Source organism: Melitaea cinxia, chromosome 21 (genome assembly GCF_905220565.1).
Source record: "Melitaea cinxia chromosome 21, ilMelCinx1.1, whole genome shotgun sequence".
Taxonomy (NCBI): domain Eukaryota; kingdom Metazoa; phylum Arthropoda; class Insecta; order Lepidoptera; family Nymphalidae; genus Melitaea; species Melitaea cinxia.
Window position 1 is genome coordinate 10,855,382 of NC_059414.1, and position 17,224 is coordinate 10,872,605.

General features: G+C 31.5%; 1 protein-coding gene across 1 annotated transcript in view; it reads right to left on the reverse strand.

Annotated features, from left to right (window-relative positions):
* LOC123663864 (fibroblast growth factor receptor homolog 1-like) overlaps positions 1-11,598 on the reverse strand; it is a 110,249-nt gene extending 98,651 nt beyond the window's left edge. The window contains exon 1 of the mRNA XM_045598509.1: positions 11,382-11,598. The gene's annotated coding sequence lies outside the window, so the exon portion shown is untranslated. The remainder of the gene's footprint in view (positions 1-11,381) is intronic.
* Positions 11,599-17,224: the final 5,626 nt, after the last annotated feature.

A 17,224-nucleotide genomic window follows, 5' to 3' on the forward strand; every position in this document is an offset into this window, starting at 1 on the left:
CTTCAATAAATAATCCAATACTCATGAGAGCTCAGCATAAAATATGTTACTCAAAACCCAAAAATTCTGCAGTCGTAGTTAGGGATTTCAACCAAAAAAAGATCACAGTACAAATTTTAAAATACTAAGAAATTAATTAAAGTTCATCTCTTTTATTACTAAAAACATGTTGTCCCAGTTATTCCGATTCCGTTAGTAGCAAGGATGCATTAAAACCGTCAATCAAGTTATGACATGAACAATGATATCCTATCGTCAAGAGGAAACGATGATGTATTGGCGGATATCGTAACTATCTTGACCTTATGCATTGATCTTTTGCCTAAGACTAGCCGACTCGCGCGGCTCTCTTTGGGTTTATTTGGACGACTCATTTTTCACATATATGATTTACGCTTCGAATTATACTTAAGACTTCAAGATATATATATCAAAATCGATCGATCGTAATCGGTAAAAATCTGCGACAGACGGATTATTGAAATTTACCAACTTCTGTTTCAATAACCGATAGATTACAAAGAGAAACATTTAAAATTGAGCTCTATGGTGTAGTATATAGAAACTATTTTTTCTTTAGCAAAATAAGCTACATTAAACAATATATTATGAATCACAAAGATTAAATATGCACTTGTCAAACGTCAAATATATCTACACTTTCTTATCCATCCAAGTGTCTGAGAAAGTAATATCAATAGCATATGATTGCGAAATACTATCTCTTATAAAAGTACAATTTTTGATTTAGACACATTTATTTGCTTATTTTTTAAATGCCCATAAAGGTCCTGAATAAAACTTTTTAATTTTAAGTCTCCTAGCAGCAGTTAAGGCAGCGTTTGCATTTTACAATATTTAGATATCATTACCTAATGTGTGTGACTCTTAAAAGCTGACCTTACTCACGAGAAACTTGAATTTTTTCTATACACGCAGAAAATATCAAGACAGCGTGTTTTTCCTTAATTTTTAACCGACTTCCAAAAAAGGGGGAGTTACTCAATTTGATTGTATTTTTTTAACTAGATCTTCCTTAATTATATAGGTATTATACATTGTGGTAGTATGACACATGGCTGAGAAATTATCCCACAAGGCGCCAATAATTATATGAAAAGTTGTTTTAATTTATATCGAAAGGTAATTTATATAGGTGAGTGATAACCGTAAGTCAACATTCAATAAACCAGAGCCGAGAAATATCTGAGTAGACGGAATCCGAACAACTGGAGCGACGTTAGAACTTTGACGTTATAATAACCCGCGCTTGAGAGACCACGTTCAACAAATTACGGACATCGCAATTATTTGCCTAGTCCGTTGACACAGTGTGCAACAAATTTACTTTCTGATCCGAGAGTTTTAGATTGCCGCCCCGAGTCTGGATATAATATATGTATATATTTATATAAGTATACTATATAAGTATTATTTGTATCTAATTTTAAATGTTTTAAAATTAGTATGTAACTATCGAAAAAAAAAATGTTATTATATCAGTTGGCTAATATCTATAACAAAAGTACTAAGTTACTTAACTTAAGAACAGACGACTGTGTGTTTGTATATTTATTTATTTATCGACAATTCATTATATTTCATAAATTAACATATGTTATGGTACTTCCACACATTTCATCTTACTAATATCGTTGTAAGCTAGCTGATCAGACATTTTGCAGTTTTGCAAACTGTCTAAAGCGTGTTATCTAAATATTTCGTTTTTAAAATTTACACTTTACAAATTACACACAACGACTTACTGTATAGCTTTTTAATACATTTTTGGTACATAATGACTCTGTAAGAACAAAAATCGGAATCGGTCCATCCGATCTTGATTACGATTGCAATATATAATATAATATTAACTTGGTATGTACCTAACCCTATCGTTTATACCGATATTTATACAAGATCTCAAGTTACTTGTGTAAAAACACTTCATTAAAACAATTATATGAATGATACTACAAAATTTTGAATAAAAGTAAAAAAAAATCGAAAATAAAACCAATTATAATATTAATTTCGTTTTGGTTTCAGATGTATTATAGAATGTATAAAAAGTCAAGTACAATATTCCTTTTCTATTATGTCATCCGCATCTGTGCAGCTTTGCATACAAATGACGTAGAATAAAATTTTATTTCCCAATAACCATGTACATGCATATTGTAAATTTCAAAATACATGCAAATTTCATCCTTATTTTTGTATAGTAAATGTCAAATTTGTTTTTACTACTTTGACATAACTTGACAGATTATGTCATTCACAGATAAAGACTTTATAGACGCCAAGAATTTATATACGACAGATAAATAAGGAAGTATTACACGTACGAATTTAGAATTGTATTTAAATATACGTATGTAGTTTAAAATAGCCATAATTTCTAATTTGTAATGCTTATCACGTGTCATACGTATATAGTGTACACTACTCATATAAATTAGGCAATACCCATATTTATATGGTTGCATTAAAATTCAAGGAAATTCGTTGAACTTGTATCGGGAACTTAGTTTATATCACGACAAACGTGGGAGAGATAATTTAATTAAATATGTATTCATAAAGATATTTATATAATAATCTTTGTTGCATACTCAATAGGATAATAATTTAATGATTGTGAGAAGGAATGGCTGATTTAACTAAAAACAAATAAGTAAGAAATTACCGAAAATAATTAGGATTTATACCTATAATATTGCTTTGTTTATTCTTGAAATTTTTTTTCAGATTAGTGATTAAAAAACTCAAAATTGTATAAAAAAATAATAAATAAAGCAATAAAATTAACTATACATGTCCACAGCAATATCAAAGTCGGGCACAAGAAAATAAATTAAAATCGTACCACAATAAATCACTGCATACATTCCAGAATTCTTAACAGTTTCTCTTCGATTTTCTCACAAGTAAATGCTTATAAATAAATCATTGATTCCACAGAACAAAAATACTTCCCGCGAAAATAACGCCTTCAATGTTCGTTCAGCTAATTAAATTGCCTTATTACACCTGATCCTTAAAATGAAAGGCATAAGTACTAAGTTAATTAGATTTGAGTAAAGGAAACGGTAAATAGAAATTGGTCAATCAGTACTAGCAAAGGGCGATGGAACGTCCTGGCCGTATAGAATACCGTTTCGAAAATAGAATGTCGGTGACAATGAGAGACGTTAATTGATTGTTTTTAAACTGTCATAGCTTTTTTTGAAGTAAAACCTATTTAGTATCGATGTGATTTAAAACTCGATGAAACGAAAATGCGTCACGATTAAGAAAGAAGAAGAAGAAGAAATATACTTTATTGTGCATATTGCAAGCTAACATAACATACATCTTTAAAAATAAAATTTGCAAAACAATATTATGCACAAAGGCGGTCTTATCGCTAGGTAAGCGATTTCTTCCAGGCAACCTTGGATTAAGAAACAAACACATAAACATATAGGAGAGAATGAGATAGAATACATTACACAGTATTTTATATTGTCGGTGAAAAAAAATCTCTCGCAGGCTACTTTTCCACGTTTTCACTTCTGTCGTGTGTGAATTGCACATACACACTTTTTAACCGATTTCAAAAAAAAGAAGGAGGTTCTCAATTCGATTATATTTTTTATTTATTTATGTAAGTTACATCAGAACTTTTGACTGGGTGAACCGATTTTTTGATAATTTTCAATGAGATCTGATAAGTACTTTTAAGGTTATATCTAATAATGCGTTTTACTTGTCGATGTCACTGAAGTCGGTTTTTTTTCGTTTGCGAGCAAACACACTTATTATTTTAAGCTTTGCTTAAATTTAATTAGGAATATATTGTTTAAGTAAAAAAAAAAAAACGATTATAACGTAAGTGTTTTATTATCAACATTTATGTATCGTTTTATCTCCAACAAAATATATTAAGTAATCATCTCATCTCAATAAAAACATTGAAATAAAATTGAATTGTCTGTCTGTGATTTTACAATAACTATGTTTTTTCGAGTGATTTTAAACTTTTGTTAACAACGATTTCAAATTTTTGTTTGTCTGTTTTTCTGTTTGTCCGGGCTAATCTTCGGAACGGCTGAACCGATTTTTATGGAACATCATTAGAAGGTAGAGGAGGTTGCGGATCAACATATAGACTACTTTTTATCCCAGATTTCCCGCGAAATTGTAATTTACGCGGTGAAACCGTGTTTACAGCGCCTATTAAGGTGAAACTCAGTGCATACGTGGATATTCAGAATACGACATAGGCCAACTTTAACCGACATCAAAAACAGTAGAAGGTTCTCGAATTGACTGTATTTTTGTTACCTCATAACTTACTGGGTGTACCGATTTTGATAATATTTTTTTAAGCGAAAGATTGTGCTTGTCATGTCATCGATGCGTAATTAATTAACTGTCGTACATACTATCTATGTCGTATCGTTAGGCAATGTAATCGAAGTCATTTTTTGTCGTTTGCGAGCAAACAGAATTGTCATTCCTAAATTTTACGAAGGTGTCGTCCATAGGATAAGTTCGTAAATAGGGGGAGAGAGAGGACTTTGTTTAGCGCCATGGGATATAGGATATATACAAGGACAGTATAAATAAATTGCGACGATCGTACTTCTCTCTTTTTTTCTCCATTTTCTTAGCCTGACTGTTCTTAAGCTTTTTCATGACGATAAAATGTCATTTGAACTAGACTAGCTTTTATGAAGTAAAATTTGTTAGGGGGTCACCCTACCAACAACAATACTACAATTGGTAGGAAATTACTCTGATAAAATCGCAAGACGTACCTAATAGTACTTCTAAATTTCATCATAAGTAAAAATATTCAAGATTCGTGAAGGAACATCAGCGGTTTGGCACACCCATTTAATATATCTTTTACTATCGTACGTCAAGTCAACTAAAAGAATATATAAATCTAAAGATAATACTTTATTTTCATACTTTATGAGCTATTTTATTGTTCCATTTAGCTGTTTCTAAGATATGCTATATAAATGATGTTTTTCTTATTCGAAAGAATTGTAACATCATAACAAAATTATCTGCGGCTACGGCAGTAAAGAATATAGCCTCCCCCTCTCTTCCCGTGGGTGTCGTAAGAGGCGACTAAGGGATAGCACAGTTCCACGACCACCTTGGAACTTAAAAAGCCGACCGATGGCGGGATAACCATCCAACTGCTGGCTTTGAAAATATACAGGCCGAAGACGGGCAGCAGCGTCTTCGGTGCGACAAAGCCAGCCCTGCGGTCACCAACCCGCCTGCCGAGCGTGGTGACTATGGGCAAAACAAATGAGTTCACGTCATTCTTATATTTTTTTCCTTTTATATATTCCCTTTATCTATCTTCTTTCTATATATTCATATCTTTTTCAAACTTTCAATCGTAAATAAAGTGTTTTTATTCTTCCGCTTAAATTCGAATATATTGTTTTAAATTAAATTGAACTAAGAAAGACATAACTTTTTTTTTAATTTTACTTGTTTTTTTATTTAGAAGAAAGAAACGAAACAAGTTTTACATTTATTACCATTTGTGTATTGTAACTATCTATCGCCTTCAAGTACCTTCTACCTAAGCGCTACGCTTCCGTCCATCCATCAGTTTGTCCATCATAGGAATGGATCTATTCTTAAAACGTTCACGTAGCCTCGACAAGAAAGAGTTTAACAATTATTAAACTCAAAATCAAAGGTCGATGAACCCCATTATTGATATTTTTCTATCTTTTTTGTTCAATCTTAAAAACGAGTGTAAAAATAGTACTCTGTATTGAATCCTCTATGTGCGTCCTATTAAAATTAAGCCAGTTTTGTTAATCTATACTATTTATATTTCTATATCTATACTAGTTATTTTTATAGGTTTGCATTTTTTTTGTATTTTGGTCTATTTTTAATTGATAAACTCAAAAAATGCAGGACTGATTTTACATAGTATTTCACCGAGAAAATACCTACTGCGTTATCGGAGAAAAAGGAAGTTTTTGTTTTTCAAATTTACTTAAAATTCAACGACAACTACTCATATGTTTAACTGGTGTAATTTTCGAAGAGTACTTTTCGTTTTATACAATAAAATGTATACATTTTCGAAGAGTAACACTTATTTTATATAATAAAGAGTAAAAAGAACCGAAAGAACCAGGAAATCCCGTTTCTGTTAAGAGAAAGTACCGAAAATCCTGGTTCTATAAAACAGACAGGTTCTGGAAAACCTCATGTTTCCTGAAAGAGGTCTATGCCCAGCTATGTGACCTTACAGGCTGAATCTATTACATAATTATTTTTGCTATTTTTTTTTTTAATACAATGATAAGCATTTGACCACTATTTCACCTGGTGGTATGTGAAAATGCGATCCAAGATGGAGCATGCTTACCTAGAAGTAACCTGTTAACTCGCGACTTAAAGATGACGTGTATAATTCACATATCAGACGGATGTATGTGAATGTATTTTATGAGTGTTTTTATATGGAATGTTTTTAAAACTATTTAGTCCTTCGAACATAGGCGTGTTACAATACAAGTCTATGTATGGTTCGTCAAGGCGAGGCGACCCTTGCCGTGCATCGCATTAAACGCAACACGTGGTCAACAATGTTGTTTTTGTTACTAATGGAAACTACTATGGACTTATTGTTGTTTAAAACGTTTTTATATATAACTCGTTAACTTATTTTAACAACAAGTACAAATGTCGTTGAATGGCTGTGCAATGCGTTTGTTGATTGGTTGGTTTTAATCATTTATCGCTCAGCCTGTAATATCCCACTACTGGGCATAAGCCTCTTTCCCCATGTAGGAGAAGGATCAGAGCTTAATCCACCACGCTGCTCCAATGCGGGTTGGCGGATATATTCCCTACTATGAGTAACGATCGCAATCAGGTGTACATGATAACAACCGGGACCGACGGCTTAACGTGCTCTCCGAGGCACGGTGGCGAGACCCACAAGGACTGCACAACACCCAGACCACGGCAAACACCTGTATGGCCAATACAAATGTTTGTCATGTGCGGGGATCGAACCCGCAACCGCCAGGGCAACCGCCACAATCCATGGCTGTGACCGTTGCGCCAACGCGGCGTCGTTTAATCATTTAATGACACAATTTTTATACAAACTAGCTGACCCCACAAACGTTGTTTTGCCATAATTATATTTTATTAAACTTCTCAATCCCCCCCCCCCCTATAACTTAGGGGTTATGACAAATAGATGTTGTTCGATTCTCAGATCTACCCGATATGCACACAAAATTTTATGAGAATCGGTCAAGCCGTTTCGGAGATGTTTAACTACAAACATCACGACACGAGAATTTTATATATTAGATAATTATATATTATATACTAGCGACCCGCCCCGGCTTCGCACGGTCGCAAAAACTATCATCGTTCCTCTACTATATTATGGATGTATTATACATATAAATCTTCCTCTGGAATCACTCTATTTACTAAAGAAAACCGCATCAAAATCCATTGCGTAGTATTTAGAGATCTAAGCTTACAGACAGCGAGAAGCGACTTTGTTTTATGCTATGTAATGATATATTAATTTATCTTCAACGGCTAAAAAAATGTTTTTTTATTGTGCTTCTATTATATTTATATCCTCTTTATTTATTTTATTTTTTTATTGTTATTTATTTTTGCAATCTCAAATCAATTTCAAGTGGCGTTTTGTTTAAAAAAGTACAATATAATTCTAAAAAACTACACTTATTTAAAACTTCGACATTTTAAAATTTAAATATTAAATATGTAGTAAGGAACCCCATTTGCTTTGTTCTCTATTCAAAAACAACTTATCCCAAACACGTGGTGCTGTCCCTTAGCAAAAAACCTAAGGATCTCTGTTTCCATTCAACTTTAATTGGTATCTATTTCAGTGCACATCTTAATTCGTCTCCTATTCTAATAGTTAGTTAAAAAAATAAAATTAAAAAAAAAAAACAATTAGGTAGATAATAATTTATGATAGCCAATTTTGTTATAATTTTTGTAATAGTGTTAAATAATTTTAAAATTATTAAATATTATTTTCAAATTAGGACTCTCGAAAATTTTAAAGTTGGTAAAATTTTTAGCGAAAACTGAAAAATTTGCTAACTGTGGCATTTTGAAATGTAAGCACATAGTCGCCGATATTAGTTAAGATAGCACGTTGAAAAACAAGGTCCAATCTTTTTCTTTGACAAGAAGGCTAGCATTTATTTATCTTTTGAAATAATGCAAATGAACTACTAAGAATGGAAAAATTATCTTGTTAAGGGAATGTTTCAGCTAAACTGTAATTCTTATATTTTCTTATGATTCCAATTAAAAATCAAAGCCATATAATGGAACTTGGCTGTTTAATTTCACATTTCAATAGTGTCGTGCAAAAATTACAAATATAGTCAGCCGAACTAGACATAATATTAGAGAAAATTATTTATCGTTGTGTCCATTTGTTATAAGTATTCTTTGACGGTTCGCAGGAAAGTGGACATAAGGTGCCAATTCAAACCACTAATTGCAAAACCATCGAAACGTCGCATGAATTTGCAATTAGTGGTTTGATTGGCACCTTATGTCCACTTTCCTGCGAACCGTCAAAGAATAATTAGAGAAAATTTTGTTTCTTAACAAATATTATATATAATATAAAGTATAACAAATATAATATAAAGTAACTAACAAATTTAAATATAAAAACTGTAATACTGACTTCAATTTATAAATATTATGTTTGCTAATGTGATGTTTATTAAAGGATTATTTTTAAAACTGATAAAAAAAATACTGTCACTATTTTTTAAAAGATTATTTGTGTGTCTACTTTAATAATTATATTCACCGATTGGATGAGTATAGATTTGAAAAAAAAAAAACAAATTATTCAGTACTAAGATTTGTTGCTGGGAGATTATTTGGACTCAAACTAGGTACATCGTGCTCATCGTGTGTGCTTCTTGTGTTGCAGACATCCATTGGCTGCAGTAGATAACCGCTTAGTACCAAACGAACTGGACGGTTGAGCACAAGCGTACTTTAGTTCAAGTATGCTTTTGATTTAGTAAAACTTCAGAAATGATAGATCATTTCACAATTGGCAGAACCGCGGGAAGACGGATAAATATTAAATATTTAGTGTTTTTAGCATGACTGGTGAAATTCAATCTAATTATAAATTTAGGTTAAAAGGAAACTAACCGGGTTTATTGTCGTTTTTACTCGGAACTTCAAAAATGTTCCGCTTTTTAATTCAAACGGAGTTACGAGTATATCTGCGCAGCTCCTTTGATCATTGCTAATGACCAGCGCAGTTGATAAAGTAGTTACTATGATTTATATTAGCAATTATTATTGGCGTTACTTTAAATTGATTTTTTATGGACACTCTTTTTGTGACTCCGTTTACACCCACACTAGAAAAATTTTGGAGTATATAATGCATAATAGATTTTTTAAAACCACTATATACTTAAGAAAGTCTTTTTAGATTCTGAAAACATCTTAAGTTGTTCATTTTTTTTTTCTTTAGAGTAATTTAGTCCCCAAATTTGGGATCTAATGATCCTAAATTAAAAAAGCATGTACTTCACATCCTACAGAACGATACTTTATATTTAATGTATTAGCTGAACTTAATGCCAAAAATGTTAGAATAATGAATGAAGTCTAGTCTGTGACCACTAGAAACAAAGCAATGGTTATACGGGTAAAACATTAAGTATCTAAATAAGAAGAATTTTCTATGATTATTGATAACATTTTATAAAAGTTCAAGTTTCCTGATCTTTATGATGAATACCATACATTAAAATACAATCAAATTGAGGACCTTCTCCGTCTTTGAAGTCGGTTAAAGGGCGGCAAAATGCATACCACCTAACGATAAGTGATTATCGTAACCTATAGAGTCTATAGACGGCCTGATCCACTAGAAGCACTACACTAGCGCTTTGCAGACCTTACACCTGACTTTAGTTACTCAACACTACTTGTGAACCGTATTATTTAGCTGTGATCTTCACTAAGGTTGACCGTTGAGGTATTTACTCAGGCTGCTCAGATTTTGAGCAGGATATTTTATTCTTTACACTACCTCCATAATATAGTGGCATCTTTATTTTATTTATATGTCAAAACTCTATTTAAAACTATACTAGCTTCGGTCACGAGCTTTTCTAGCTTAGGTGTCAGGATTCCAATCAATTATATATAACAGAGTTTTACAAATAAATAAATCTTATTCTTCTTAAACTAATATCTATACATAAATTAAAATGGTAGGAAAGTCAAATGTTGTTATTATTATGGTAATAACCATGCTATAAAGCTAGCTTCACACTATAAAAATCACGCAATATAAGTAACTTAGGCCGATAAACATAATTAAATTAATATAAGTAGTATCAAGACAATTTTAGCGCCATCTATAAGATTTTAAAAACTTGAATCCCTTTTTGGATATAAATAATTTAAATTTAATAATGTTAGCGAGGTTAACCAGTCATAGATGGAGTTGTGAAAATGATGGAGGTGGAATTTTCTGCTTAAAAATTGTATCATTAATTCGTTTCAGAGATGAGCAAGACAATTAAAAAATATGTTCATATATGTTTTAAGCTGCTTCATCTATGTCTTATAAAATTCATCAAGTTTGTCTGTAATGGAACTTTCTTCATCTGCTTCAGTCACAACTTATGACCTAATTCAGCAGAATAACCATAAAGTGATTTATTCAAAAAAGGCTGAAAATAAGCACTTTTTGAAGGTCGATTTACAAAAGACAGTCTCCTTCTGTTACTGCACTTTCTGTAGATATTAAATGTAAAGAAGAAACGGGTAAATTGATGTTATTTTAAAAGGTATAATCGTAGGTATTTTTGGTGCTGTATAGCGTTCACGCAGACGACGTTGCGGGCAGCAGTTAGTAGAAGATAAAGGGCTTTTTATCTATTTTTAAATATTTTTTGATAGTAAACCTGCACATTAATAAAATAATATAAGAAGCATAAAACTGTAATTGTACTTATTACACTGATATAACCCAAAAAAACATACTTTTTATTACATGCCGATTTATATTAATTTATAAATAATTATTTTCATTTAAAACCAGTAAAAATTTCAAATTTTTACCTACACTAGCAAAAAAATATGCACATGTTCGTAGTGAACCGCCTGGATATATTATACACATGTGTTTCAAATTCCTCAACCTCCAACGGACCGACAACAATTCGTGCTACGAATGTTTCTAGGTAAGGCTGAATCATGTTAAATATGAAACTAATTATGTTTTCATACACAGACGTTCTATATTTAATTATATCTTAAAATAACACAAATCGACTTACCAGATTCTGGGAATGAACACAATTCCCTCGTACACAGAACAAAACTTTAATGTCACTAGTATACCGTCACAGACGTTGAGGTCACTATTTGAAATAAACACAACACTGTAATGTCACTCGTAACGATTAAGTTCACGCTAAAACGATATCGAGTTTGATTTTTTTCAGGAAAACGCATCAAGGACACACGTCCACACGCAACGACGGTTGAGCTAAAACTGAAGACAATCGGAGATTCGGAGCTTTCAGCGTAGCGATGCGCGCGCGCTCCGTTCATGACGACGCCGCGATGCTCTATCCCTTTCTCAACTATAGCAAGCTCCTGATTTGTTTTATTCCCCTCTCTTTCTATCCCAATGTCGTCGCGTGAAAATTAAGAAAACGGAGTCGACATTCGTATTATGTAATTCGATTGATTTATTCTGCCTTTTGATTAATGTTTTCTTATCTTTCTGTGTTATATGTTTATGTGTATCTACATTAGACAGAACAGCTACATATATGTTGGGCAGGAAGTATTATTGGCTGATACACAGTCGTAGACAATAAAGAATGTGGAAACCGACAAACGTTTATAAAGATATATATTTCTATTTTTTCAACATGTTTAAGCCACATGTTACAGTAACTTTATATTCGTCCCTTTGATTAAATTTTATTTCAATATTAAACATATTTTCTCTCATTATTGAAGTAGATATAATTTAAGATGAAAAGAACATATATATAATTTATTTGTATTATTTGTATCTTATTCTGTTTGATGTAAGTTTATTATACACCACCTACTTATTTCTTTTCTTTCTCTTAATGCTAACCCTAAGGTTGCCTAGAAGAAATCGCTACCGAGCAATAAGATCGCCTCATTGTGCATTATACTTTTTACTTTGCAATTCTGTATTAAATTACTCTATGTGATGTACAATAAAGAATAAATAAATATAATAAAAACATACTGTATCGATGATGTGTTTTTGTTATCCGTCACTACCTAATTACTAATAACTCAATATTGAGATTGTACCAACATTAATATTTGTTTAACAAAATGCAGTGTATTAGAATCTATAAAAATATTTGTGGTTTAAGTGTGTCTTAATCAACAGTTCTAAGTATCCAGTTAATAAATTAAATATAATAAAATATAATTACGTTAGTGATCGTCTGTGTGGTGTGTGGTTACGCCAGTAAAGAATATAGCCACCCCCTCTCTTCCCGTGGCTGTCGTAAGAGGCGACTAAGCGAGGATAACACAGTTCCACTACCACTTTAGAACCTTAAAAGTCGACCGATTGCGGATTTGCGATAGCCATACAATTGCTGGCTTTGAAATACACAGGCCGAAAACAGGCAGCAGCGTTTTCGGTCTGACAAAGCCAGCCTTGCGTTCACCAACCCGCCTGCCCAGCGTGGTCACTATGAGTAAAACAAATGAATTCACGCCATTTTTAGTACCAACTGATCGAGGCCTATGTCCAGCAGAGGACTGCGATAGGCTAAAGTGAGTGAGTGATCGTCCCGGTTTTACTCGTGGTTTATTCCATCATTTTTCAAAGTTTTTAATGCAATTGTTAATTGTTTCTCCATTATTTAACCGAACAAATCTGAAAAAATCTAAAAAAATATTGATAAATCTATATTAACTACAGCTGAACAGATTAGTAATGCAATTATCTCAGGTACACCTTGTTCGAAATTTAAAATTATATGAGCGTCTTATCCCATTTATCAAGGAAGGCTATTGGCTATATAACATCTCATTACAAACATTAGGAAAAGAGCATCAATGGGAAATATTGCGGGTGAAACTGCGCGTGAAAGCTAGTTTGCTATGTTCAAATACATTTTTTTAACAGACAAAGATTAACAAAATAATTTAATTATAATATTACGAGAACTTAGCAAGATACTTCGGCTAGGAAATGAATTTCCTCTGTGCATTTCTGAGAAAATAAATTTTACATCCATTCCATACATCCATCTCGCAACTCTCGTTCTCGCTTCCTGGTTTATCGGAAGTCGTATTTAAGTAATGGATTGTTATTGATCAACAAAATATATGCATATATAGTAATAATTTAGTACATTATACATAGTGACGTGTAATAATATCGTCAATTTACAATCTATCTTTGCAAAACTTAAAATTGTGAACTATCTTTAACTAACTAGGTGTAAAAGTTTTTTTATTTTTTAAAGATTTAGAGCGAATATAACTCACTTTAGATAAGATTTTAAAATGTGCTAGCCGATTGCAAAGGATGAGTAATCTGTAATATCAGAATTAAATTTTAGGTTTATTTTACGATTAGGTGGTTTGTAATAAAGTGATATAGACTTAGACTACTTACACTTACAAACAACTAATATTTCTAAAAATTTAAATTATAATCATAATGGAGTTTAATAAGAATGTATTTCAATAACTTACTTTTTGTATTCGGCTCGCGTCTTCATCTGTGTTACGTTACTTGTCAAATTAGTTGAAGTACTTAACTTTTACTGACACTACACAATAATTGAAATTTGATGACGCCTAACTAGACCAGTGATATTAGCCTTTGAAAATGGTAAAAAGTGAACAAAATTATAGTACGATGAAATCCATCGGAAAAGAAAGAGAATACAACGAAAATGAAAGGAAAAATAAAATACGGGCGATCTGAGGTCGGGAAGCGGTACGGGGGGGTAGGAGTAAAAAACGGTTTATCTCGATCCTATGGAAAAAAGTTAAATGACGAAATTATATGTAATAAAAAAAATTTACAACTTTTGTATTTACACTTTTTCACATAACCTCAAAATTCATGTGAAAAATTCAAAAAACCGTGTTTTTGGTTTTTTATTTTTCTTAAAAAATATCCGCCAAACAGACAAGACACAGTTGAACAGCGCAGTAAATTAAGCAAAGACCCTTCTTCTACATAGACAAAACGATCTATGCCCAACTGTTGGGCGTTACAGACTGGATCCATTAATTAATCAATCAATAAGCGAAGTTTATTTGATTCTTTGTCTTAAGAGGCTCCACTCTACCGCCATGTTATAGCAGATTTCATTTACGTTAAGTTTGTTGAATGGAGTTGTTTTAAAATCACATATTATATTAATGCAAAATCACGAAACAAATTTGAAAGAATTTTTATGACTAAGGTTTTTGACTAGTCAACAACTGACTGTATCAATAGAAGTTTTTCGTTGTGGGTGTTTGGTTTTTAGTTGTATTTGTTTCTAGACGTAGGATATCTCCTCCATCAGATGGCTGTTGAATATGAATCATTCATAAACTGTCGAGTTCAGATTCGTCTTCGACCTAAAAACAAAAATGTCAACCATCTAAACAAGCAAATGCTATACATCCACTAGTTGGTGCGGTTAAACTAAAAAATAATTATACTTGATTAAAACCACGTATATTAAATTCAATTAAATTGTTACACAATTTTGATATGACGTCTAACAGTTTAGCCTATTATTTATTTAAAAAAATCAAGTATAATTAGCTTATAATTTCTTTAATATATTCTATAAAATATAATAAATAAGTATTTTTTTATAGTTAAAGATAAAATTAAATTTTAGGCTATAGTATTATAAACACAATACACTAAAATTTAAATATTTGAACTACAGTTACGACGCGTGTCGTAGCGGTACACGCGCACGTTATAAAAGTCAATATATTTAAAACCGAACCCCACATTCATCAATCAATCGAGAGTCGATCATTGGCAACGAATTTGTTCAACGATCTACGGCCACAAGTATCCGTTTCCTGTCCTCCGTGACTCGTGCCTTTAAGGAAGTGAATTATATCTAAGGAAATTAAAAAAAAACATTTGAGCTCTATGAGTTTTAGTTTTCTTTCGTCGTTTAAAATGTTTTTTAACATAAGAACTTGATCGTATGAATGCACCTAAAATGTAAGTTATTAAGTTCAAAGTAAATTTCATGGTGGTTGGTGGTGGTACCAAAAGTCTCACAGTAAATTTCATGGTGATTTACCAATAAGTCAAATACTAAACTGTAATCTATCAAAATATATCTGAAATACTGCAATATGCTGTGTAGACAGCGGAGGCAGAATCGTATATGATCTTTGGATGCTTTTAGTGTTACTGACGATAGGCTACGTTAACCGCCTACTATCAAGCGTACCTAACTTCCCATTTTTCTCAATAAAAACTTTAAAGCGACTAATTAAAAATTCTTCAATTTAATGTAAATTCAGGTAAAAAAATACAGTTTGAATGTTGATTTTCACTAAAAAAACACTGAGTTAGCTTGTAAATGTCCCGTTGCTGGGCAAATGATGTCATGAAATGCCTCTACGAAGGGAGCTTAGTTCATTACACTTATCTACTACGGTTTGGCAAATAACTTCTTCCCTAAAACTTACGGCTTCTATCAGCTATCTTAGATAACCAGGACTTTCTATTTATTTTCTTTTTGGATGCCTTCATAGATCTTCAAGGCACGAGTGAAGATCTTCAAGACAAGAGTATTTGTTGAATTACGTTAAACAATAAAATTAAGTTATACATATTTCTTTACATTAATGACAAAAACTGTTATACAAATAGAATAAATTTAAACTTTAAAACGTTAAATATTCAACAAACGTGCAACAATTTAAAAGGTTGAGAAACATTCAATTGTCGTATGTTACCCAATAACACTTAAAAACATTCACAGAACGTAACTGCTATAAGAATTCACCTTAAAATCCCTTGCATCCTACATTTACAAAAATTAACACATCATATTAATTCATGTATGTTGATCGATTAATCGATATCGATATCTCGAAACGATTAAACAGACACGCCCATCACTTGTATCCATAGTAATAAATGTACTCCATTTATGAACACCTATACTTAATCCTTATACTGACTTTACCGATGATTATCGATCTTTGAGAATTGAATTATTCGTAGTAATATATTTTAGTAAGGATTGTGTAATACTTAAATAAATTATTTTTGTAATATATAAAATAATAACAGTCTTACTTCTGTAATTTATTGGTCATTCGCCTCAATTTTTTAACTTATCTTTAAGCGTTTATTACGGGTCTTGTGTATCTATCACAGATATTATGTCGATCGGCAGTTTAGCCAATAATGACCATAAGTGAAATACATTTCGCTACAAATATGCAAAATTTGTAATATTATTTTTGCATGGACATTTTACTTCTACAAATCGATTTATTGACCTTCCACAGATCTTAATATAATCCAAGTTAGCTTAGAACAAAATTCTAAACGGTAATATTTTTACAACAATTGTTATTAAAATTTAAACACAATTTCAACAAAGTAAACACTGTATTGGCTTAAGTTTAAAAATAGCTAGTTCATCGAGATACGACCGCTATGACACATCTACGCTGAACCGTATATTAAAGTTGAGTAGTGTGTCACCCACGCAGCACACTTTGCATTTATCGCCTTGTTTCGATTATTTATTGTTTGTTTAAAAATAAGAAACATTGTCATACTTGTAATAATAAATAATAAAAATATTATAAACAGTGCTATAAATAAAATTAACTAAACAATAAAATAAACTTAATATGACTAACGTACTCAGAGGGTCGCAGTCGGTTTAGTAACAGTCGGCTAATACACACACACACACACACACACACACACACACACACACATATATATATATATATATATATATATATATATATATATATATATATATATATATATATATATATTGTATGTGTATGAAAAATCTCCTTATTTATAAGCTAATTTTGATATTACTTTTGTTCTTTTATTATTCATTGAAAAAAGAAGTGTAAGTTATGAAAAAATACGCTACCA